Source organism: Schistocerca piceifrons, chromosome 11 (genome assembly GCF_021461385.2).
Source record: "Schistocerca piceifrons isolate TAMUIC-IGC-003096 chromosome 11, iqSchPice1.1, whole genome shotgun sequence".
Taxonomy (NCBI): domain Eukaryota; kingdom Metazoa; phylum Arthropoda; class Insecta; order Orthoptera; family Acrididae; genus Schistocerca; species Schistocerca piceifrons.
The window spans coordinates 104,762,472-104,788,717 of record NC_060148.1 but is presented as its reverse complement, the minus strand read 5'-3'; positions in this window follow the sequence as shown (position 1 = coordinate 104,788,717).

Sequence of the window (26,246 nt, the reverse complement as noted above, 5' to 3'; positions counted from 1 at the left end):
CTCTCTGTATCCTCCCTTGCACTGATAATCGCCAGGTAAGCCTGTCTTTACGTCTACTGAATCCTTTAAGTCTTCTTAGTCTTTGTTCATATTTCTAGAATGAAATTTTCACTCTGCAGTGGAGTGTCCGCTGACATCCTGGCAGATTAAAACTGTGTGCCGGACCGAGACTCGAACTCGGGACCTTTGCCTTTCGTGGGCAAGTGCTCTTCATATTCTAATATAAAATTACGTATTTGTATCTCTAGGTATACAGTTAAAACAGAATGAAGCGATTACCAGTGGTTATAGATATTCCGTAAGGTTCAAAAATGGCTCTGAGCACTATGGGACTTAACATCTATGGTCATCAGTCCCCTAGAACTTAGAACTACTTAAACCTAACTAACCTAAGGACAGCACACAACACCCAGCCATCACGAGGCAGAGAAAATCCCTGACCCCGCCGGGAATCGAACCCGGGAACCCGGGCGTGGGAAGCGAGAACGCTACCGCATATTCCGTAAGGAGAAATTTTATTTTAGATTCTTTACAGGTATTTTGTATGAAGCCCTTGCCGACACAGACAGTATGTAAGCGATAACATTTCTTAACATACATTTAGAAGCGTATGTGGATTAATTGATGCATCAGAAATGAGCGATTTGTGTTGTGGAATGGTTTTGGACAAAGGTATTTCACATAACCCCAGGAAAAGAAATGAGTTGGTGTCAGGGCCATAACTGTACCGGGCAGGGAACGCAGTGCCGTCGTGGCAAGGACGACGGATTCAACGTTTTGGGAGGTGCTGATTGTAAAGTGTGCAGCGGCTTCCGATTCGCAGCTCTTGCATAACGATGGAAATTCTGAAGTTAATTTTACATTCTCTGTAATGCTTATCAATGTACTCGTAAGTGTTGACCGCAGTCATGTGTCACCGCTGTAGTGATTTTGGGTTGGCCCGTACGGTGGGCCCCAAACTGTACGGTCCCGGTCCGTGTCGCTGGCCTCCCACGCCCTGCATTATAACGCCCACAGCCGCGCTGTCACAACCGGGACTCAGTTTGGAGCAGAAACAGGATCTCAGCTGACCGCAAACCTCTAACCGCCTGCGGTCGCAGCTGGGATATGACGTCAGTACTCGTGTCCGCTGTTGCAAGATACACACGTAAACACGTGGAGCTTCCCGGCGCACATCCGCAGTGATGTCGGTACGCAAATACGCGTTCCTGCGACAGTGGCTTTCCGCTAAAGGCGAAACATGGCCTTAAATGGCAAGTACGTGTATACTGGATGGAGGCCACGTCTGCGACAGGTCGTGTCACTTAACACTAGCCTTAAAATGGTTATGCAGGTTCTTAGCTAGGACTTTAAAGTGTCAGGAAAGATATTCACAAGCTCCACTGACACACGTGTGAAGAATGTGAAATATGCATTTGAGAATAATTAGTCCACGACATTTTTCTGTTAACCGAGTAGCAACAGAGTTCCTCAATCGCATCAAATAACTGGCCATCACCAGAAGCAAATCTTGTAATTCTGTTTTCAGAAACATTGTACTCAGAAAATGAAAGCATGAGATTAGAAAAAGGTTTTTACTTCTTGCACCTTCGTTTGCGTTATCATATTCACCATGTTTTAAAATTTCACAAAGTTTCCAAAATATACTTTCACTTTTATTTGTGTCGTTAACAAAATATCAAACCAGAACACACGACGTTTTAACAGATTCTACTTTTGTTTACTCCTTAGTGAGAACAGTGAATTTCGTGTGTCTCAGTTTTCCTGCAAGTTCGTTCTACGTTGTTATGGCTCTCTGCTATCACATGATTTATGATTTGGAAAGATTTAGTTCAACGCAGTTAGCCGCGTGGCCTGAGGCGCGTTACCACGGTTCGGGCGGATGCCCCCCGCCGGAGGTTAGAGTCTTCCCTCGGGCATGGGTGTATGTGTTATCCTTAGCATCAGTTAGTTTAACTTAGATTAAGTACTGTCTGAGCCTAGGGACCAATAACATCAGCAATTTGTTTCGACAGGAACTTATCACAAATTTCCAAATTTCCTTTTCAACGCAATTGTGTAGCTTCACAAATATTAGAATCACGAAAGCGACTCTGAACTACGCCCTCCAGGTGATTTTGCAAGAATGAAACGAAGGCTGTTCTGCCACGAATCCTGCCAAGTCAGCGTGGGCATGATTATTTAAAGACACATCATTTGTTGCTCATGTACTCAAAATTGTCTACCTTTTATATGACACCACCTCAATTTTTTTGACATTATTTTCAGTTATAAAATGTATTTTGACACATATCAATTCAGTCACAACATTTACGTTACAGATGCTACATACAGCCCTTTCTGAGTACGATTCAATAGCGCCGAACCAACCTTTACAGTCACGAGGCGTTTCCCACACTTTCACTTAAACAAGGCCGCTGTACATTTCTTGGGAGTACTAGAACCTCTATCACTGTGTTCTATTTCCACTGAGATCGTTTTGCACTACTGAACACCTTATAAATCGCTCACTGTCCTCACCTGAACCAGTGACTTAACTGTAATGGATTTCACTCCCGTAAGAGCGAGCCACTGCGCACATTGCGAGGCAGTCACTGCATTCAGTTCCCCAGCGGATTCACCACGGGGAATGACCTAAATTTACTTACGCAGCTGCAGCATAAGGAAATTGGGTAATCCCACGACCAGACTGACTGACATGTAGGTTGCTCAGAATCGTATTTGTGAAATAAACTGCCATAAATTAAAGAAATCGTAAAAACTAAAATAATAATAAAGATGAAATCTTATCAAAAGTAAGCGTTTAAAGAGCGTGATCCGAAGGGTGGGTCGTAATGTCCGTGCGCCACCGTAAAGTATCGTACATGCGCGATCCAGATCGTACGGCTCGAAAAATTGCGCGCCAGCCGAAAATTCCAATTGTCGCCGGACTTTTGTTAAAAAATGGTTCAAATGGCTCTGAGCACTATGGGACTTAACATCTGAGGTCATCAGTCCCCTAGAACTTAGCACTACTTGAACCTAGCTAACCTAAGGACATCACACACATCCATGCCCGAGGCAGGATTCGAACCTGCGACTGTAGCGATCGCGCAGTTCCAGACTGAAACGCCTAGAACCGCTCGGCCAACCGTGGCCGGCCGCACTTGTGTTCAATGTACATTATTGATAATATAAAATGTACACGCTGATAAGCTTACGACGAAACAAGAGATCCGGCCGCCTGATATTCGTGTGAACTCAAAAACTCCTAAGTCTTGCAGATAAGCAAATTATTCTGCAAACAGGAACAAACATTCAACTTTGTCCGAATGTGTATAAAGTCAAATTATTCCTACGCTATGAACAATTTCCAAGCCTTTCCCTTGATAAAATACGACAGAGTGATGAATGGTTGTGGGGTGAGACCACGAAGACAACACAATGTGTGGGCTCTGCGAGTGTCCCAAGGATATCTTATTAGCTGGTGAACTTTGTGTCACTCACGTCATGTTGATGAGGGACAAGCCCGTGCCAAAGACTTCACTGTGAGTAACTTTACATTTAATGCAAGTGTTTTTGTCGAATAAGAAAGAGGAATGTACCTGTCAACATCTCTTACCGGTGTGTAAAGGCTGAATGACTACTCACAACGGAGCTAAGCATTGTATCGTAGTTATTCAGGGGTCATTGTAATACCCCACATTCAAAGTAACTGGTTTTTTTTTAGAACCTTTGTATTAAGATTGTGACCATAGAGTCGAAGTTTTTCTTTGTATTATCTGTGTAATAAAAGACGGCGCGGCCTTCAAATTTTTTGAGACCAGCTAGGAGAAGCCAGAGTATTCGCACGTGTCTCTCTGCTGTCCAGCTTCCATAATGTGAGCAACAAGGACTGTAATTGTAGTAATATTTCTACATACTAGCTTGTCTTGAGTTACTTAAGTGCTGTTTTATTATAAATAATCCAGTTCACGTGTTTAATTTCATCATTCACTGTGTAACAACTTTAATTCTCAGCGTATCTAGCAGGGAAGTCGCAACATTTCTATGTGTTACTGATCCGTCACTGGCATGATTTTATTGCTAATTTAAAATGTTCTTTCTTATTGATTACAAGTGCGGCTCCTGCAAACGTTAAAAAAAAGTTTGTGTTTTTCCAAACCAATCATACACCATAGAACAACTACCGAACCGCGATATGCAAATTACATGTACTAAAATTCGGTCTGTCTACATCCTCTTTTGTGCTGCGCCAAACACCAATCTCAGACGACATTCTTCATTCTGATAGCACAATTCTGAAATAGCTCATTTGGCGAAAGTAGAAACGCCAACTTACATTTTCATAACTGTTTGTGATTCTGATACTGTATTCAGCCCTCTCCTCTGCATTTAACACTACAATCCCCAGTGCACTCGTAATTCTACCACCCTTCCTTTTAATATAACCGAAGGTTGTCTTGACTTTTCTATTTGCTGAGTAAGTCCTTCTGACATTTATATATCAATTTTTCGATTTATTCACATTTCATGCAGCCATTCTGCCTTAGTTTTCATGCTTTTCCCGTTTACTTCATTCCTAAATATCTATATCTTTATTCCTCAATTTTACTGCACGTTTTTGTACTTCCTCCTTTCGTCAATCAGCTGAAGTATTTCTTCTGTTACCTTCTCTGTGTTTCCTCTCAGTTGCCTACTTTTTAGCTATGTTTCTCTTTCCAAATTGTGTAGTTCCTCTTTCTATTAATGTCCATTCCTCTTCAATTGAATCTTTATTTCTTAGTATTTGTGTATCCCAGTTCTTAGCGCATTATTTCTTCCTGACCAACTGTTAAACTTCAGTCTAGTCTTCGTCGTTACTAAATTGTGATATGAGTCTACATCAGCTTCTGCGTGTACTTGATTCCAGTACTGGATCCCATGTCTCCTCTGATTTCAGAATCTCTGCCTGGCCATCACCCCACATCACCCAATCTTTTCCAAATACATGCCTACCTCTACCGCTCGTAAATACTGAACAGAGCACTCGCAATTACTACCTGCAAGCTATTGAAGAACACAATTAGTCTTTCTCCTCTCCCATTATTACTGCCAAGCCCATGTTGTCCCGTAAGATTATCTTCTACTCCTTCCCCTAAAACACATTCCTGTTCCTCATGACTATTAAATTTTTACCTCCCTTCCATACTTAATTACCCGTTCAATACACTCACATACTTGCTCTATACCTTCGTCTTCTGCTTGCGACATCGGCGAGTATACCTGAACTATCGTCGTAGGTATTGGTTTGCTGCCGATTCTGACGAGGAAAACCATATCAATGACTTTTCACACTAGCTCACTCCGTGGCGTGTCTTCCTATTCATAACCTGTTATACAACTTCTCTACTGCTACACTCGCCAGACCATAAACCCTTGTCTTCCTTCCATTTCACTTCACTTTTTTGTTCGTGTTAAGGGCACGAATTACAAGTGAATTAACAGAAATTAATTGTTCTAAAACATGTAAGTAGACCATGGACATAAACATGTAAACATGAAAAGGACAAAGAGATGTATAATTAACTTGCTTTTGCCCAAAAGTCAGCTACGTTCAAAGCATTACAGTTAGCATACTGTTAGAAGTAATTGTACATAAATGAAAATTCATAAATATACTTAAGTATGGAATAACAGACATGAATTAAATTGTCTTCGCCCAAAGCGTTAGAACTGGCCAGCATAAAATCTTTTTCAGTGCATGATGACGGGTACAGACGTCAGTTTCGCAGACATAATCTCCTCCCCTCCACACTCACAAGGTGAGGGTCCTCTAGCGTATCACCATTTTTCAAGAGTTTCTTTACGCTGCCCAACACCAGCTCGTAATCTGTTGAGGGACTTCCAGGTACACCAGCTCTCATCACCGGGAGGTTGTCTCCAGTCTAGAGGAGCTGTCTCTGCCCTTTTTCTCCACGCGTCTAGCCTTTGGCTTTTGTTGTTGTTGTTTACATAGACCCTTACAAAACTTTTTCTGGGCTTGAAGAGAGACGGTGCTGGCTGAGTGTCAGATGCCAAGGCTCTAAGTCACTTCACTCGCCCGCGCTATATCTGTACTGAGCCTTAGGATTTCATTTTTGAATCTTCTGACGTTCAACGCACCGACTCGTAGAATATTACCCTTTCACTACATAATCAGTCTCTTTCTCATGGTCTCCTCACCCTAGGCAGTCTCCCCCCCCCCCCCCCCCCCCCCGAGGAGATCCGAATGGCGGATTAGTTTGAAATATTTTGCCAATGCAGAGAGTCATGACACTTTTTCAGTTAGATGCCACATTTCCTGTTGATACACTTTATGTGTCTTTAACGCAGTGGTTCTCATTACCTTCTGCATCCTCATACTGTTGATAACTACTGATTCTTCCGTCTTATAGGGGCACTTTCCCACCCCTAGGCTAAGAGAAGGTCCTGAACCACCATCGGCTGTCCACCGTCTTCCGTCTTTGACAAGGCCATTGGAGAAACGAGGCTGACTTGACTTCTTATGCCACAAGTCTTCAGCTGCAATTGCTGTTGATTTTTATTCAAAAATTAAGCAGAGCCGAGGTCAGAACCAGCGACACCGGACGTTTTTATTACTAATAGAAGACCCTGACGACTGTTTTGTAATCTTATTACGGGAGGTTTTAAAGTGCTTAGTAAACTAAGGGATCGAGCACCTACTGCTTATTTTTCTTTTTTTAACAGACTGGAAAAAAATTATACAGGCAGGATTAGATCCTGTGATCCTACGATTCGTAGCTAAGCGGTGTACCACTTTTACTTTTTTTAAAAATTTCATTACACATTTTCTATTCCAAAGAGAATAAAACAATATCGTAGTTAGCTGGACATGGTACTGTCACTCTCCGTTTCCAGATGTTTTTCTTATTTTTTAAATGGAAACGAGACCAAGAATGTCAAAAGATTTGATAAACTGTGAATTAATATACCTGAAAACGGGCCATGACGAGAATACAACAAGGACTGGCTAACTCAACCGATACGTTGACGACAAAATGCAAGGCCCAACATATTGGGAAGTATGTCGCTATACCGCGCAGGCGCAGACACTTCCAGTGTGCAGTACTCATGAAATGGTAGAAGGCAAGTGGTTCCACACGGACTCTTCATCTACACTGTGCTGAACATAGTGTATTTGACTTTGCCCTTGGCAAGTAGGAGGAGGCTAAATGCAAGAGAATATCACCCAAAAAGGCAGTCTCACCTGATAAGGTTGGGTATGCTTATAGTTTTTCAAGCCAGTTCGATTCGTGACCGTAACAGGTAAATCTATCTTGTAGCGTGTCTACTGCAGGAAAGCGACTGCCCTGGTCAGTGACTCTAAATCCATTACGAAATTGACGCTCATCGGCGAACAGAAGGCCATGCACAACGTGCTACCACAAGGACGCCACCGCCACCGTAGAACTGGAAGGCTAAGACGAAGCAACACCGTCTTTCAAGAAGACTGCTGCGATGACTGTTCACCAGCTGCCATAAAGTCAGTCCTCCACGTCACATTAACAAAAATGTGGTAGTGCGACGCTGTAGCTATTCGGAACAGACGAAATTTATTTTAGATTATTTGTTGGTGTTTGGCATGAAGCCCATGGTGAGACATCATGTAAGTGACAAAGCGTGTCACGCCATACATTTAGGTTCAAAATCGCTCTGAGCACTATGGCACTTAACATCTGAGGTCATCAGTGCCCTAGACTTAGAACTACTTACACCTAACTAACCTAAGGAAATCACACACATCCATGCCCGAGGCAGGATTCGAACCTGCGACCGTAGCAGTGGCGCAGTTCCAGACTGAAGCGCCTAGAGCCGCTCGGCGACACCGGCCGGCCATAGATTTAGGTCTACATGGCAGAGAGCGCAGTGGCGCCATGGCAAGGACGACGGATTCCGCGTTTTGGAAGGTGCCGATTCAAAAGTGTGCGGCACCTTCCAATTCACTGCTCCTGCACAACGATGGAAATTCTGAATTCCATTTTCCGTTTTCTGTACTGCTTCCTTCACTAATACAGTAAGGAAATAAGGTGAAAATAATACTGGATTGAGGCATCAACCCCGTGTTGCGACTAAATATCTGAACATTTATCATATCTTTCCTTTTGGAACATAGTATCAGTCAGACTTAAATAACCTTCCGCCGCGTACTTTTAAACTTTGCAAGATTGTATCGACGCTGTTCACTTGATTAAACTTACTTCAACACCGAATTCAGTACCTATGAAAGACAGAGAGGACAGACTAATGCTCTTCAAGTAATCAAAACGAATATTTTCATTACAATGTTCATAGGACAAATCAAGGTCAAATATTTTCGTTGTGGAGTCCAAATGTTTCCTCTACAGTCAGCCTTGAATCTAACTACACGTTAGCTAGATAATTTTTGCCTGAATGTCTGTTGACAATTTCTTGCTTTTTTTTTTTTACCAGACCAGGATGTTTCGTAATATTAACCAACCAAAAATCTTATATTCTTTTCACAAAACTCAAATTATCCCTAATCATGTTCATAATTATTTCATATATTAGTACATCTGGAAGGGGTCAAATTGTCGTACTTCCACAGATCAGCTGCATAAGTTGGACGTGCTGCGCCAGTCGTGCTGCTGTCAGTGGTCACGTGATCACTCTCGCACTCGCAGACGAGCTCCTGCACGTCCACGCAGCCCTGACGCCCGCCAGAATCGTCTTATTCCAGGGGCAGCGGCGACATGGCGTACAGCCACCGCAGCACAGGTAACAGAGCTCGTGAGACCAGACACCTCAACACCAACAGTTGCGAACCACCTATTAGCAGTGAGACTGTGGGCACCCACACTTCTACCTCCTCTCCCCTCCCCCCCTCCCACACACACACACACACACACACACACACACACACACACACCACAGCATCGACGTGGAGAGCTCGACTGCTGCCGCCAGGGCTTCGTTCACCTGGAAGAAGGAATGGCGCGCCCTGGTCTTCAGCAACAGCAGCAGATACTGCCTGCATCCAAGTGACGGTCGTTTGTGCATACGAAGGAGAGCTGGTGAGTGCTACCTCAAAGAGTGTACACACTGGCCTTACTGTGCTCTTCCTGAAGAGGACATGCAGAATGTTGTTAAACCTGCTCTTTTGCTTTTCTTGTAACAGGAAGATGGTGTGTAGTTCCAAGAGGATAACGCTCGCCCACATACTGCTCATCGAGCTCAATGTGCCCTGTAAGACGTGTGGCAACTTCCCTCCAGTCCAGCAGGTGTGGGGTATGATGGGACGACAAGTGACAGGTGCGACGTGTCAGGCGAGGACTCTTACACAACGACGTGACACCACGTCTCCCAGGGCTGTATTCGCCACCTGTACAACCCACTGGACGACAGAGTCAGTGCCTGTGTTGCTGCCTGTGGTGGCTACGCCACTTGCTAATATGGATGTCTCAGGTTGGGTCGATGCCTGGTTCGTCCAAGCGTGTGTGCTATTCGTCTGTATGTGTTACCACTTCATGTACTCCATATGCAGTGTTGCAACAATAAATCTTGAGTGACCTATTAACTTCCAAAAGCACCAATTTTTTTTTCTGGCAGTGTATTAGCAACCATGAGCGGCAACATTTGCAGACAATAATCCTATACTGTGAGATCATCAGCGTCCATCTTCCACCTCTAGTCCACGCTCGCCATACACATTAAATCACGAGCAACTTGTAGTTAAAATAGAAAACTTCACACAGAAATGTCCTTGGAAGCCTTGTAGGCTTGTTCTAGCTCTACTAATGTGGCGACAATGGCTTGCAACTCACACAGGTTGTGGGGTTACAAGCTCAGACGTCTAGGTTATAATTAATATGTATTAAGGAAGAATATTTAGAAAATGGCAGTTCAAATTTGCCGAAACTAGTCATCACTGTACGATCAATTGCGATTTCGGCAAATATAGTTTTCGAATCAGAACACTTCATCATTTAAAGCTACAAGACTGTCTCTGTGCCACGTAATCCAATAGATGTGACTTTAATTATAATGAATGTAATCCAAATAGACATGTACAGGGCGAATCAAAAAGGAATTTGCAACTTTAGAATGATATATAAATGTATTGAGATAACTTATAGAATCGGTAAGTGTATGATTATACAGCAAACAACCTCCATGTACTTCAGTCCATCAGTGCCCCATTCCACCACCAGGAACGCCAGCGTTGTACACAGTTAAGATGGCTGCTTTCACTGGTGTGGGGCGTGCCCGCTGTGTGTTCTGGTTCCATGAAACGAACTCTGCAATAACTATTCGGCGGTTTTATTAAAGACCGCGCGTATGTTCCTCCCATGGCAAACAATTTGGCCGACCCGAAAATCGAATCTACGCTGCTGTTGCACAAGTTTCGCCATTTTTGCTACATCGAATGTGGGAAGCGGAAATTGACTACCAGTGGGATGTGTCCCACATCATAAATGGTATTCACATCGAAACGAAATGACACTTTTAGGTGAAACTTGAGGTTCTTTGCTACAAACTAACACGTCAATCGACTCTGCAAGATATATCAATGTATTTCTGTATTTCGAAAGCTACAAAGTCCTTATTGACACACTCTTTATTTTCAGCGTCATCAGTGCGCAGTTTTCTAGAATTCTATTGCTGACCAAAGATAAGTTCCTTCCAAACGCAACATCTTTGAGCCTTAGCCTCAACCACACTCTTAGGTTTGTTTGCACCCTGTGGAACAAGTGGGAGTTGTTGGCTGTGACAAAGTTTGTGTATGGCTGTGTGATCAGTGCAACTGGAGAACATGAACTACGTTCTCCGATGTGGCTTTTGAGCAATGGGTAAACTGGTGGATGTTTATTACTGCAAGTAATACCATCAAGCTGACCTTGCACAGTAAGTAATTCTGTATACGTCGCTACATTCTGTTCTTCTTTCTATCGTCTTTTTTGCCTTCCCTGGACTACATTTAGAGATTAGAACAGTTATGCGAGAGATGACTGGTCCCGTGACATTCGAGGCGTGAAATATCTCATGTGGTAAACTAATAATGGGAGGCGCTGCTCAGGGAGGTCGGGCTCGAGGACACGATCTGAGACCGCGTTCCTCAGCAGCGTTGTTGAGGCCACAACTACCAATCATTCCTACTTTGCTTTTTTTCTCTTCTCAAAAGTTAAAAATTTTATAATTTTCGATTTGTAAATTTGATGTATTATAATTTCGAGAAGTGATTACAGCTGTATCTCATACAAAAAATGACAAAAGACCTCCACGCGGCAGTGCACGGGCAGCGCTGCCCGTGACGTCAGCTGCTCAGCCAGACACTGCGGTGAGGCGGGGGCCGAGAGCACCGAGGTCCGCAGAAAAGTATCAGATGGCGGACCCAGGCTGTGCAAATGCAGGCTCGGAAAAGAAAGAAAGTGCAGCCTTTGCTGGAGACACTCGCGCCGGTTTTCCAGGACGCTTAGCACGATGCCGCAGCCGTGGCGGCTACCTCGGCAGTGAGCGCTCAGCCCCCACTGCCTGAGAGGACAGCGCCGGCCGCCACCGTCAGCTGCCGTCAGCCTCCGAGGCACCCACTTTGCCGCCTACTACGTGTTTTCACGCGGCTGCACAGACAAGTTGCTGTACTGCATTTGCGGCATTCTTAGTGGCCTTCCCTGCACGGAAAGCGAGCTGCCAGTAGCTCGTACCGCTCAGAAGCCGGTGAGACGACTTCTGGCGCCACCCAGCTTTTCATATTCTTTTTACATAACAGCCAGCAACCAACTAGATATATCGGACTTCCTTGATTATAACTACCTCCGCGATTTTCCATGCCCAATTTCTAGACATCGATTATAAACGAGACATAAACATGGAGCTAACTCTGGCGCCAAAAGCTATGGAATTTCATCTGATAATCCGTTAGGACATTGAGCTGTACCTCAAACAAGACTATTTAAGACTATGGAGACAACTCATGAATACATGTCAGCAGGGGACCGACCGTTCAAGGGGCTGGGGGCTCAGGAATGGTGTGGAGCGTTTTCAGTTGCAGTGACATGGGAGTCCTGATATGTCTATATACAATTCTGATAGGTGACACGTACATAAGTATCCTATTTCAGCATCTGCATCCATTCATGTCCATTGTAAAGTCCGACTGATTTGGGCAATTCCAGCGGGGCAATGCGGCAACCCACATGTCCAGAATTATTGCAGAGTGACTCCAGGAACTTTCTTCTGAATTTAAAAACTTCCGCTAGCCACCAAACTCCCCAGACGTGAGCGTTATTGAGCATATCTAGGAAGCCTTGCAACGTGCTGTTCAGAAGAGATGTCCACCCTCTGGTTCTCTTACGGATTTACGGACAGTCCTGCAGGATTGAAGGTGTCAGCTGCCTCCAGCACTACTTCAGACATTAGTCAAGCCTGTGCCACATGAACCAATTTCTTTTACTCTTCAGTGCCTACATGTGTGGTTCTTTTTTCACCTACGCATATTATGTACAGGCAAAAACAAATTAGAAACGAAAAAGTGGTTGACTGGGAAAACAGAGTGCTTATTATTAGTTTTCAATTTGTACATGGAATTAAATGCAAATATGGCACATAATTAAACGGAAAAAGCAGATAGTTTATTAATTTAAAAATGTATATGGAATTAAATGTGAAATTATATATGTGATTAAATGGTATAAATGGTTCAAATCGCTCTGAGCACTATGGGACTTAACATCTGAGGACGTCAGTCCCCTAGAACTTAGAACTACCTAAACCTAACTAACCTAAGGACATCACACACATCCATGCCCGAGACAGGACTCGAACCAGCGACCATACCGGTCGCGCGGTTTCAGACTGAAGCGCCAGAACCGCTCGGCCACACCGGCTGGCTTAAACGGTATAGAAAATGAATATATTAAAAAATAGACATCGATCATTTTTTTTACAAAAAAAGATTCTTAACAATATCATTGTTATTTTATAGAAAAGAACCTAATCACTACAAATGACTAGCCAGATGTAAATGATGTAAAAGGAGGATTTCCTTAAATCAATATTGTAAGATGTGGCTAGTTATTTACAGTGTGCTGCATTAGACATGTCTTTTCTTCAAAAATAGACACCTTACATATCAGCACAAAGTAAACTTCAAGGTAAAACAATAGGAACTAAAAAAATTATGTACAGTCACAGCAGCTTCGCAAAACATTACCCCTGAGTTAGAGTAACTATATATAATTCATTATTAACATCAAAGTGCTGACTGCTGCCGGCCACTGTCTGTGGCGTGCCACCCCTCTGGCTGCCCTCGCCAGCTGCGGCGCCAGCACTGCTGTGGAGGCCGTGGCTGGCTGGCTGGGTGGGGGGCTGGCTGCTGGCTGCTGGCTGCGGCCCCGCCTCTGCAGGTCTCCTCTGGAGGCGGGCTGGCGGCTGCCCACCCAGCCAGTGGCCACGTGGGGCCCGCGGCGGCAGCTCGCCACGGCACTGCCCGGCCGACACGTGCGCCACAGAGGTGTCTCGCGCACAGAGCTGGAGACTTCCGAGCAAGCACTGGCTCATCGCACGTTTATGTGCAGTACACTGGTGAGGATGGGTACGCAGTGAGGCAGGAAGAACAATTTATTTTGTATTTTCTTTATTTACATTTATACATTCTATACTCGTTGTGTTGAGCATTGTTTTCCGGGAAATTCCTTTATATTAGAGTTAAATTCAGCTTGTACAGTGCTCAGTCCAGAAAGTAGCACATATATGAGTAGACATACCATCCCTAAATTCTGCTCTCCTGGCACAGGGAGAGTACATGAAGTTATAACATGCTCCTCCTACATTCAGATACCAGCATGTTAGCCAGTCCGTACCAGTCGCTAACACGTATTATAAAGCACCCAAATTCCCCACACCCAAATGTTTTATTTAAATTCGCATGTCCCCTGAACTTAATTCAATCATAGCTTCCTATTATATATCCACTATTGAAACTCTCCTCCCATACATTTCAATGTCGGTTGGTGATTTAAATGCACCACACTCTGTTGTCAACTACTTCTTTGAATACTCCCTCATGCTACACAGATAGTCCTTTCGTGGAAAAAATACTTCGAAAGTTTTCTACTTCTACAGCCATCCCAAAGTCACTGCCGGGTTCTGGATCGACATTCACGGGTTTAGATAGACTAACAGTCAAATTATATGTGTTGGTGAAAAGCGATACACTTCTACAACTTAACTGAGACTTGGTGAGTTGAGGAAGCTCTGATGTCTGAGTATAATAATAGAAAGACTGCCGGCCGCTGTGGCCGAGCGGTTCTAGCTAATAGTCTTAGGCATAGTATAGGAGATGTTAAAAACAAGATGCATCCTAAATCAGGAATTTATAAATTGACTTGTAAGGACTGTAGCAAAATTTACATCGGGCAAACAGGGAGAAGTTTTAATACCAGATTTAAAGAACATACTACTGGAACAGCACGTAATAAATCACTCTTTGGACAGCATTTAGATATGGAAAAACATGCAGAAATCAATATAAGGGATAATCTGAAGATACTGCATGTAACTCAAAAAGGACCTATGAAGGATATTCTAGAGAGCCTGGAAATTTTTATACATAATAAACGGAATCCGGCAGCGATGCTGAATGAAAAAATAGAGTCACGATAAAAAAATTTTCGAGCTATTCGAGAATAGTATTTGTACACAATGATGCTACTTTTCCTTTTATTATTTCAATAATTTAATTCCTTTGATGGGTACTACAAACGTGTCATAAACTTTTATCCTATCTTTAGATTTTTTAGGTTAACCTTGTTTGTCGATATTTCCATAATCTCAAATAGGTGACAACTTCTCTGTGAATGAAGAGCCATGACATACCTCTACCACGGCAACGGACGCCGCGACCAGGCCGAAGATAACACTATTGTATATGCACACCCGCTGCTACCATGACGACGGCGTCCTCGCTGCATAGACCAGAGGGCGCCTTATATACGCTTTGTAATCCATGGCAACGGCGTCCTCACCACAAGGAGTAGAGGGCTCTGTAGTCCATCCGTATTGGCCGTTTTAGTAATTGACTCAAATGTTTTCTACGCACATCTACGAATAGATACATTATAATACAAGACGACACCAGTTTCTGTGTGTCACAAATTGTTTTACTTTATATTATGGCACATAATGTAATATACTTTTACGAATTTTACGAGTTGACTACTGAACATATGTTATTATTTTATGATTAACAGTGTAAATGTAACTCTTTTTAAATGGAATGGATCCGTTTTCTGTTATTTACTGTCACTTAAATTTATGTTAAACCAAGGGACTAGTATTTACATATAATAAACTGTATTAAATGCAGTTGGTGTTACCATCTATTCACGTCATCTCAACACGCTATTTAAGCCCATAAGAAGGGTTAGTCTCGCATAGTTTCCTCAGTTATGTAGACAGGAGTGACACCACCAGCAGTCGACCAATGGGTAACATGTTTAAAATTTACGTAATTTCAGCTGTTGTATAATGGAGTCTTTCTGACGGACATCTATAATTTCACGGTGTAGATGCCCAGAAGATGACCCATACGTCGGCTTGAAACCGGTTGGCGATATAATAATAATAAATGCGATTAAGACTGTTTTTCAATAATTGCCTCAGTCTGGAATCGCGCGACCGCTACGGTCGCAGGTTCGAATCCTGCCTCGGGCATGGATGTGTGTGATCTCCTTAGGTTAGTTAGGTTTCAGTAATTTTAAGTTCTAGGGGATTGATGACCTCAGATGTTAAGTCCCATAGTGCTCAGAGCCATTTGAACGATTTCGAATAGAAAGAATGCAGGTCTGATAAATCTGGAAGGTAGTCTGTGGCCTGCTGATACATTTCAGCTGGAGTTTGTTACCCTGCTGAAAAAAGACGTAGGTATAATCGAATATATTTGGTTTTTGGCCCATCCCTGATGATAGCACTTGGCAACGTTCTTTTCACTACTGTATACAGACCTGAAACGATCCTTAATGGGGCGAGAGCAGTGTGGCGGAGGGTAATGGAGGGGGATTGGGGTGGGGAGGGAAGGGTGAGCGCACGTCTGCTGTAATACGACACCGGAAGAAAAGTACTGACAGATCCTGAGGCAGCGATTTGGCTCGCAGTCCACAGTGGTTAAGTGCTAAGGTGCCTCAGTACAGTCCGTTAACTAATGGACGAGCGTATACAATAGGCTTCTAGATATGTGAGTGGTAGAAAAATTTCTTAATAACAGAACCTCTTACATTGCACTCGAGAGAGCTTGGCGTGCTGCATAACTTAATCTGACAGACAGGATGAACTGATGATGCTGTGGTGTACGGGGAGATGTAATTCTTGAGTGACTGTGGGACGGTACAAGTTGACTTACACAAAATTTATGGATGGTGAGATGAATGGTAGTTGGATCTAAACGTAGAAATACTGGAATACAGCATTAGCAGTCACATCGATCAAATATCTCTGTGTAAGGTTGCAAAGCGATATGAAATGGAATGGGCATTTAAGAATGGAGCAGAGAAGGTGAATGCACGACTTCGAGTGGGAGAATTTTGGGAAACGTAGGTTTAATCTGTAGAAGACAGAATATAGGACAATAGTACAACCCATTCTTGAGTGCTGTTTGAGTGTTTTGGATCCGCACCAGGTCCTATTAAAGAAAGACATCGAAGCAATTGAGAGGTGTGCAGCTAGATTTGTTACCTGTAGATTCGAACAACACTCACATGTTGTAGAGATGGTTTGTGAACCCAAATAGGGACCCCTGTAAGGAAGACAATGTTATTTTCGAGGAACACTGCAGAAAAAATTTAGAGAACCGATATTCGTAGCTGACTGCAGAATGATTTCAGGGGCATCAACGTCCATTTGGCGCAAGAAGCACTAATACAGAGAAATTAGGGTGTCCGTGGGGGCAAATATACAGTCGTTTTTCCCTTGCCGTATTTAAGAGCGTAACAGGAGAGGAAATGACTAGTAGTGGTGGAAGGCAGCTTCCGCCATGCACCATATTGTGACTTATTGCGAGTATAGGGAGATGTTCATGTACATCTACAAAATGCTCAGCATGCCAGCAAGCGGTGTGTGACGGAGCGTGCTTGTAGCACCCCTAGCTGACAGTCTCTTTAGCGGACTTGTTACATCTTCCACTCAAGATTTTCTGTTTGATCGTTCCTATTTAAGTTGGGCCAAATTCTAATCCCTTGGCATTAGCTGAAATGGCTCCCTTTGAATTTGTGTGACTCATCGCATAAGCTCTTACCACAAATTTAATTAAAAAAATTAATGTTCAATTGCCTCTTTGCGTACCGCACCGATAAATTCTCTAAATCATTTTGCTATTGCTTTGATCTTCTGATGACTTTACTAGATGGTAATAGAGAGCATCATCTGCAAACAATGGCTGCTCAGATTGCCTCCTAAATCGTTTTTATAGATTAGGAACAGCACAATGCCTACAACACTTCGTTTGGGAGGGGCAGCTACCACCTTTGTTTTACTCGACGACTTTTCCGAACTCTAACCAGACAAACAGGAATACTGGTGTGACGCGGATGAGAGGCGTCACGCCACGCTTCCCGTGGTTTGGCCGTCCTGCGGCAGACTTCCGCTGCGCCCGCCGTCATATTGAGCGCGCGCTCCCTGCGACGCGCACTGCTTCTGTTTGCTCCCCAGTGTCGACAGCGGACAATGCTGCCGGCGGGCGTAATTGCCACAGTGGCAGCTCTGCTTGCAGGAAATGAGACATCGGTGCTGGACTGCGTCTGCAGCCACTTCAAAAATGTACTCTGTCACGTTGAAGATTTGGCGGAATTGGACTACTGTGTGCATGGAAGTAAGTGCTTTTTCGTGCAGTACAGACTGACAGGACGTTATGCACAGGCGCCTTGGCTTACGTATGCTCTTTTCCTTTTCGGTCAATGTACTTTGTAACAACCTTTTGCATGTGAAAAATATCATAATGTACGATTTGGAAAGACGGTAAATTAAGCATCTATATTTGGGAATTGAGCCCAAAACGTTTTTCATATGTGTGAGAATAGATGGAAGTAAGATGTTGCGAAATACAACGAGTAGATTCTTTAAAGCCAAAGCACCTTCATGCGTAATTTCTGCCGTACCTCGTCATAATAGCACCCTTTACGAATTTTCCATAGTTCTTTATTCCACATAATCGTGGACACTGATATTACAATAAAAAAAACAATTGACAATGAATATAGTCATGTCAAACGGCTCTTAACTACTTAACGTACAGCGATACATCGATAAGAAAGAGAATGAAATACAAACTAAGTGCAAAATTTCGATCGTTGCTAAGCACAATGAAGAGTGGAAAGTTCCGAGCGATAAGAGAAAATGGTGGGCTGCATTCTGCGCTTCAGAAATTAACATTCGCCGTTGTGTCATCGCGGTGCAGAGGACGTATCCTTAGCGGTACAGCACAGACATCGGTGGCTGATGCCTGAAGTGGCTGCGACGGAGTTCACTTCCTTCACTGCAGTGTAAAACTTACCTTTCCGAACAGTTTAATTTCCTAAATTAAGTAAAACGTTTTTGTAGTTCTAAAATTACCTTACAATGAGCCTGACAACGTTCGTAGGGTTGAATCGCCTGTAGACGTACAGAAAAAGACCATCCTCCTTTCCTTTTTCGTGCTGGATCTATGACTCCGTCGTTGAAATTTGGAAACCTGTGAATCGTTTTCTTTGCAATAGATAGCATGGCAAGATGAGACAGTCTATCTTCATCTCTGGTACTTCTAAGAAACTGTTTGATCGCGACAACGTGCGGAAACACGTCTCGGCTTCACAGCTTCTCATGGGACAGCAGCCGCTAATTTCAGCAGATTCCAGACGTCGCCAAAAGGTTCTTGCAGAATATTTTCAATGACAAACTTTATAAGGGCTCCTGCGGTTTTTTTTCTTGAAACCTATTTCGAGAATAAATGGTCTGCAGCTCTGTTTTTAACTCAGCTTTACTTAAAAAATTGATAGGACTGCGTAACAGCAGATAGAACATTTTCAGGACACTAATTTTTCAATGAAAGAAAGAAGCGGTGTTTGAGTAAATTAGAGGGCAACAAGTGGCTGCAGAATTCAAACCTCTGTTTCTTCTGTGATATCATTAACATTGTCTCCAATTTTAAAAATTTCGTTTCGGAATGATGCTGCTGCTTGCTTTATTGAGACGCAACCAGTGGTATATTTTTGAAATTGGCTGTACTAGATGTTCACGTAGGGCATACATACATATTATAAAAATGGATATATGTGTGTGTGTGTGTGTGTGTGTGTGTGTGTGTGTGTGCGTGCGTGTGTATGTGTATGGTTTGCAGATGTTCCACATCCCCTCCTGAACCGATTTCAACCAAACTTGCTACACACATACCTTACTGCCAGCAATGAATTGCTGTGGGGGTAATAACTACTCATCTATCATAGTTCAGGACGCACAACGTCATAAACAGTGAGATGCACGACAAATTGCCTCATAGTGCATGACGTCTAAATTTACTGCTTCTTCCCTACCACCTCTGTTCGCAGCACATTCTGCACACAGTAACGACGTACACCAGGGAATGTACATGCAAAGCCGTGTCATTGCATGACGCAACGACCAGGAGATGTGGCGTCATGAGTGATGAGCTGTGTGAAGAAATGCCGCGTCATGTATGAATTTTTAATACATTTATTCGTTAGAGCTGAGACACACATAGAGTCGAGTTCACTTAAGAGAAATCCCCGATACCTGGCAGAGCTTTCAACGTCTTTCAGCTGCGAAGCGCAAACGGCTGTAGGCGAAAACATTAGCCACCTGTAGGGCTGTGAAGAGTCTATGCAGACGTTTACAGAATCGCGGTCTAGACATGAAAATAAGCTGTGCTTACACTTCTGGAAATTATGCATATTTCGTTTCGTAATTTTAAGTGTTTTCATGAATACATATAAATGAAATTTTTTCGATATTACAGAAAAACACAGTTCAATTTTTGTTTTCATTTCTCATAGAAAATTGCCAAATGAATACCTGTACATTGCTGGGTTTGTCAGAAAGTTATTTTTATAAGATATCCCTAACCGAAAGGAAATTTTTGTGTGATAGAGTTTTATCCTTAGACCACATGTTTGATTTACATTTGTTGTCTGGCTGCGGGTATCTTCAATGTGTTTAAGACATTCTGGAGTGTCCTCTCTGTTCACATTAACTGTGAGCACTTTTCACGATTTAAAGTTCCATGTAATGGCTGATACATGTGAGATTCTTTGCTTCACAACTGCATCTGGAACAGCCACTTTTCGAGGTGAATGACAGAAAAGTATTGCTACCTCTGCAGTAGTTCCGAAAAACGGATTCATCTGTTTGTTTCGACTTGTCTCTTGGCCAAAATTAAGTTCAGTGAGTGTTCATAACAATGTACGTAATACACGAAATTATGCCCTTATATTACAGTTGATTGGATTTCTGTATGACGGTCACGCATGACGCTGGCGCCATCATAAATTTGAGATATTACGTTTTCTTTCGTTTCTTGGACAACATGGGCGAGTACATCTTTAATTGAATCAGCCAAGGAGGTAGCACTGATAAGCGATTGATTTGAAAACATGCAAAATCTTTCAACCGGCTCTTCAGCAGATAACAGAAAACGAAATACTACCAGTAACTGAAATTTAGAAGCTACATCAGATGTTTCATCTGCTAACAGAGACACAAAAACTGTCTCCGCTAGTTCTGCATTATCTTCGTCCAGACACACATGTAACGTACAGTCCAATAAATTCTTCTGTATACCACTGGGTGCCTAAAAGACAGCAGAATTGTTCACGTGCTCTTTCACATCCGCAGCTGACGCGGAAGTGAAGGTTACCCGTTCTCTAAGTATTCTAGGACTGTTAGATTCTACTGTTTCATCATGTACACGTAGCGCATGTTCAGACTCACTGCAGACCTTTATCTTGGACAGAACATAGCGAGTTTGTATTATATCGCCGTTCTGACTTTCTGCATTTTGCCTGAAAGCTAAGATGTTGCACAATTTCTGTTTTTCCAACGACTGATAATGCTAAAAAAGCATTCTTATGTCCAATAGATTCCCCACGCTTCTTAACCTTCTCTGTTAGATGACTTACAAGGAAACTGTTAAGTGCGACGTCGCAGGAACAGTCTTTAGTAAGGCTCATTCGAAAGTCAAAATTATGACCAGAAAAATATTAACTGGTGATGACGCACCATGTCCACAGAATTCGAGAGTCTGGGATGCGCAGAGATCAACCTTCTATAGGATGCATGTATTACACCTCACAAAATTGACATCGTCGACATCCAAGAAATGTTAGAAACAAACCATTAACTAGGACCATGGAAACCGAATAAAAATGGCGCGTCTCAATGATCACAAAGGTTCGCACCATCGAGACCAAAGACGAGCTCCTTGGCAGCTACGAAGCGTGCAAGGCATCCACTCTTGAACAATGCATACAGAAATCACATTGGAGTAACAGGGTGACGAGAACTGATGGAAAGTGATGGCGTGCAACCGAATGCGAAACAGCCTGTCGTGGAGCTTATCGTGAAACTGGCTGTCCTTTAAGGCATTGATGCAGATAGTACAATAATATGTTTTATACGCACAGAAAAGACAAACATGTGGAGGTTGAATTCATCTGGTGGTTCCAGGCGGTATGAACTGCAATGTCACACACTTTCCAGGAGCGATAGTTTGTTCTTTAGGAGTATGACTTTTATACGCAGACTACGAATGAAACAAAAGCAACTTATTTTGACGAGCTATTAGCCAAATGCAGTGTTCATACCACAGTTGCAGTTATCTAACGCCCGTTCTCCCACTCTTGCTTGCTATGATGTAAATATCCCCTACTGCCCTTGCCAAAATCACTCACATGAGAAAGAATCAAGGGGCGCAAAGCGACTCTCAGTTCTTGCAGAGCAATGAATAGCGTTCCAGCATATTTACCATCCGGTTAAAGAGTCAGTTAATTGTATACGAATTGATATTCCATGATCTTGATAGAATTCTCTTGATACCTTTAATTTCCAGGGTCCCTTTCATATGTGTTTCCTCTTCAAATGCAGATTGGTTGCAGTTGAAAACAAATTCCTTACTCAACAATAGGATAAGTTTGAATACCTCCCCCACAAATTTCTGGGTCGATTCCGTAGTATGCTGTGCATCGTCAAGCTTCGTTTGAAATTTCATTGTCCTACAATTCTGTAGCACAGTTTGACGTTTTTGACGTTAAACAAGCATCCACTGCTTCTCTTGAAATCACTATATGTATGTCTCGCGCAGTTTGATGTGGATAACGTAGTAGGTCACCAGCATCTACATCCCGTAAATTGTATCGAGCATCCTCGAAACGCGAAAACATCAGTTAGTGTGACACGTGAGTTTTATCTGTTCAATAACCGTAGTTTTTCTTATGCACTAACGGTCTGCGAACTTCTTCAAAATACACTACTGGCCATTAAAATTGCTACACCGCGAAGATGGCGTGCTACAGAGGCGAAATTTAACCGACAGGAAGAAGATGCTGTGATATGCAAATGATTAGCTTTTCAGAGCATTCACACAAGGTTGGCGTCGGTGGCGACACCTACAACGTGCTGACATGAGGAAAGATTCCCACCGATTTTCATACACAAACAGCAGTTGACCGGCGTTGCCTGGTGAAACGTTGTTGTGATGCCTCGTGTAAGGAGGAGAAATGCGTACCATCACGTTCCCAACTTTGATGAAGGTCGGATTGTAGCCTATCGCAATTGCGGTTTATCGTATCGCGACGTTGTTGCTCGCGTTGGTAGAGGTCCAATGACTGTTAGCAGAATATGGAATCGGTGAGTTCAGGAGGATAATACGGAACGCCGTGCTGGATCCCAAAGGCCTCGAATCACTAGCAGTTGAGATGACAGGCATCTTATCCGCATGGCTGTAACGGATCGTGCAGCCACGTCTCGATCCCTGAGTCAACAGATGGGGACGCTTGCAAGACAACAATCACCTGCACGAACGGTTCGACGACGTTGGCAGCAGCATGCACTATCAGCTCGGAGTTCACGGCTGCGGTTACCCTTGACGCTGTGTCACAGACAGGAGCGCCTGCGATGGTGTACTCGACGACGAACCTGGGTGCACGAATGGCAAAACGTCATTTTTTCGGATGAATCCAGGTTCTGTTACAGCATCATAATGGTCGCATCCGTGTTTGGCGACATCTAGGTGAACGCACACTGGAAGCGTGCATTCGTCATCGCCTTATTGGCGTATCACCCAGCGTGATGGTATGGGGTACCATTGGTTACACGTCTCGTTCGCATTGAAGGCACTTCGAATAGTGGACGTTACATTTCAGATGTGTTACGACCCGTGGCTCTACCCTTCATTCGATCCCTGTGAAACCATACATTTCAGCAGGATAATGCACGACCGTATGTTGCTGGTCCCATATGGGCCTTTCTGGATACAGAAAATGTTAGACTGCTGCCCAGGCCAGCACATTCTCCTGATCTCTAATTGAAAACGTCTGGTCAATGGTGGCCGAGCAACTGGCTCGTCACAATACGCCAGTCACTACTCTTGATGAACTGTGGTATCGTGTTGAAGCTGCATGGGCAGCTGTACCTGTACACGCCATCCACGCTCTGTTTGACTCAATGCCCAGGCGTATCAAGGCCGTTATGACGGCCAGAGGTGGTTGTTCTGGGTACTCATTTCTCAGGATCTATGCACAGAAATTCCGTGAAAATGTAATCACTGTCAGTTGGAGAATAACATATTTGTCCAATGAATACCCGTATATCATCTGCATTTCTTCTTGGTGTAGCAATTTTAATGGCCAGTAGTGTATATTCGTAATTGTTGTTTTCCTATACCACGGATAATTTTCCAAATACAAAACTACGTTTAGTACCAACTCCTAGGACAGCGACTGTCCTTCAGTACGTTTCACTGGAAACGGCAACTGGGGCTCCCTGTCCGACAGCATCGATGAAGTGCCCCACACCTGTCTCAGTAACACTTTCTTTCTATTGCCGTGCACGTATCATCAGCACTATACGCCTTTTGTACATTGTTCGCACGACACCACCCATTCCAATGCCTCATTTGCAGAAAGGCTAATCCTTCATCCGCCACTTCTTTCTCAAGCAGCGAAATTTCTTGGGATTCTTTCTGACGGAATCTCAACTTCGGCTACTGTTACTGGAGATATAACGCAATATTTGCTTTGTTTATCGTTGCCATTGCTCTGCTTTGTATCAACACCATTAGCACTGTAGCACTATCGTGAGTTACTCGTCGACTAAGCAGTTCACCTACGTTAGCACGGTAGGCAAAATGTGGGGCGTCGAATGACGTTAGATCTGACATGCCAACGCATGTACAGCTTGTGCCTTTACCCTTAGCTAACAGCAAACACGGAAAACCAAATGGGTTATTGGTAGGAGTGAAGCAGGAAATGCAAATGTTGCTTTTACGTCCATTTACATTAACACACCTGGAGCATGCCTTACCTCGGCTTGTTTACGCTTGCCTTAACTCGAGCTGAGGAGGCGGCCTCTGAATTTCATAATTCCCTTCGAAGCTTTAAGGTGTTTCATCTAGAGAGATGTACTCCCGCAATTTCATTACTTCAGACTAATTATATTTTTTGCGCTGCTATTTTTTTCCGCCAGTATATTACTGGCGATGTTTTCCATCACTCCTGTCTGCTGTAGGAATGCCCATAAACTTACTCTCGGAGGTTCAGAAGACAAAGTGAACCTTAACAGTCCCCGCGTAATCCTTTCAGACATACGCTTGCTATCTGAACAACTTAATCATGCGATAAAAACTGAAAATGCAGATAAAATGGTCTCATACGAGGCAGAAACGGTGGACGATTGTTACATTCATTTGTAATCTGCACAACCAGCTCTTTTCTGGGGCTTGTAGAGTTTCCAGACTTACGGAGGTTCCAGGCTGCGGCGGAGTGTTCCCGCGGCGCGAGTCGTCCAGTGCGGGGGTGGGGGCCGTGGCCCGCTGCGTGGGAGGCCGGCCTGCCTGCAGCCAGACACGCAGGTCGGGGAGTACGTGGAGGAGGCGCGCCAGTCGGCCGTAAACACACTTTCGCTTAATCACAATAGTAGTAGTTTCCTTTCGTTACAGAAATTGTCAGGGAAAGTCCCTGAGGCAATGGCCGTAACTGTGGCATTATTCCAGTACGGGAAGCTTCAGGTATCGCTACACAGTTGGCGGGGACAGGCTCTCGCGAGAATATACGAGAAACACCGAGTCGTACAATTGTACATCGCAGGTTACGGGGAGCGCCAAGTGAGTCAGTCGGCCCTCAGACACGACGAGGCGGAGGTCTCCGTGTTGGGTCAGGAGCGTGGACTTCCCTCTGTACGAGTCAATTACGTTCATTGATATCAGGTGTGCATTACTCGAACGTTCGCAGTGGTTAATTGCAATAGGCATACAGCAATGGCCTCCCGATTTTTTGGTTAACAGTAGCAGCTGCCCACAGTACCATCAGAAGCAACTGTTTGTATGTTTACAGCCCGGTAGCCACACCGACGGCGAGAGACGTCTTCAGAATTAGCAGTCTCACTGGGCAGGTAGGGAACTTTCAGAATGTTTACCGGCGAGGTCAGCTCACCGCCGAGGTAGCCTCAGCTGGACTCCCTAAGCGAAGCGGATCTGACGAGTGAAGCTGCGCGGGCTAACCGTCTGTTCCTTCACAGAGACATTACGCTTGTGTCTTTCCTTTTGCTTCATTTTGAACTCACTGAGGGTTTTATCACGCATTTGCTCAAAAAGACGTGAGTCCCTCGTGAGGGAATGAACAGGCAGAATATCTTTTGTGTGTCCAGAGATTCTGCCGTAAACTTTCTGGCAGGTGAGAACAGATCAGCGCTTTTTAGTGCAAAGCCACTCTCTGCCACTCAGTGCCTCCATTGCTGCTTTATCTGCGGCGAGGAACCGTATGTCAACCGCACTTGCATATCGGTCGACAATTTCAGTTCGATTATTTCAAAAATGATCTCAACATTTGATGAGTACTTAGTTATTACATTTGTTTTCTCCCTGCTCCGTAAGCGCTGAACGTTCCCACACAAGTACAAAGGGACAGAAGTGCAACTACTGCCTCCGAAGTGTACAGAACAACGAATGGCAGCGCCTCTGCTACTTACCTAACGAGATACCCTGGGTAAACACTCCTACAGCTAAGAGGAAAATA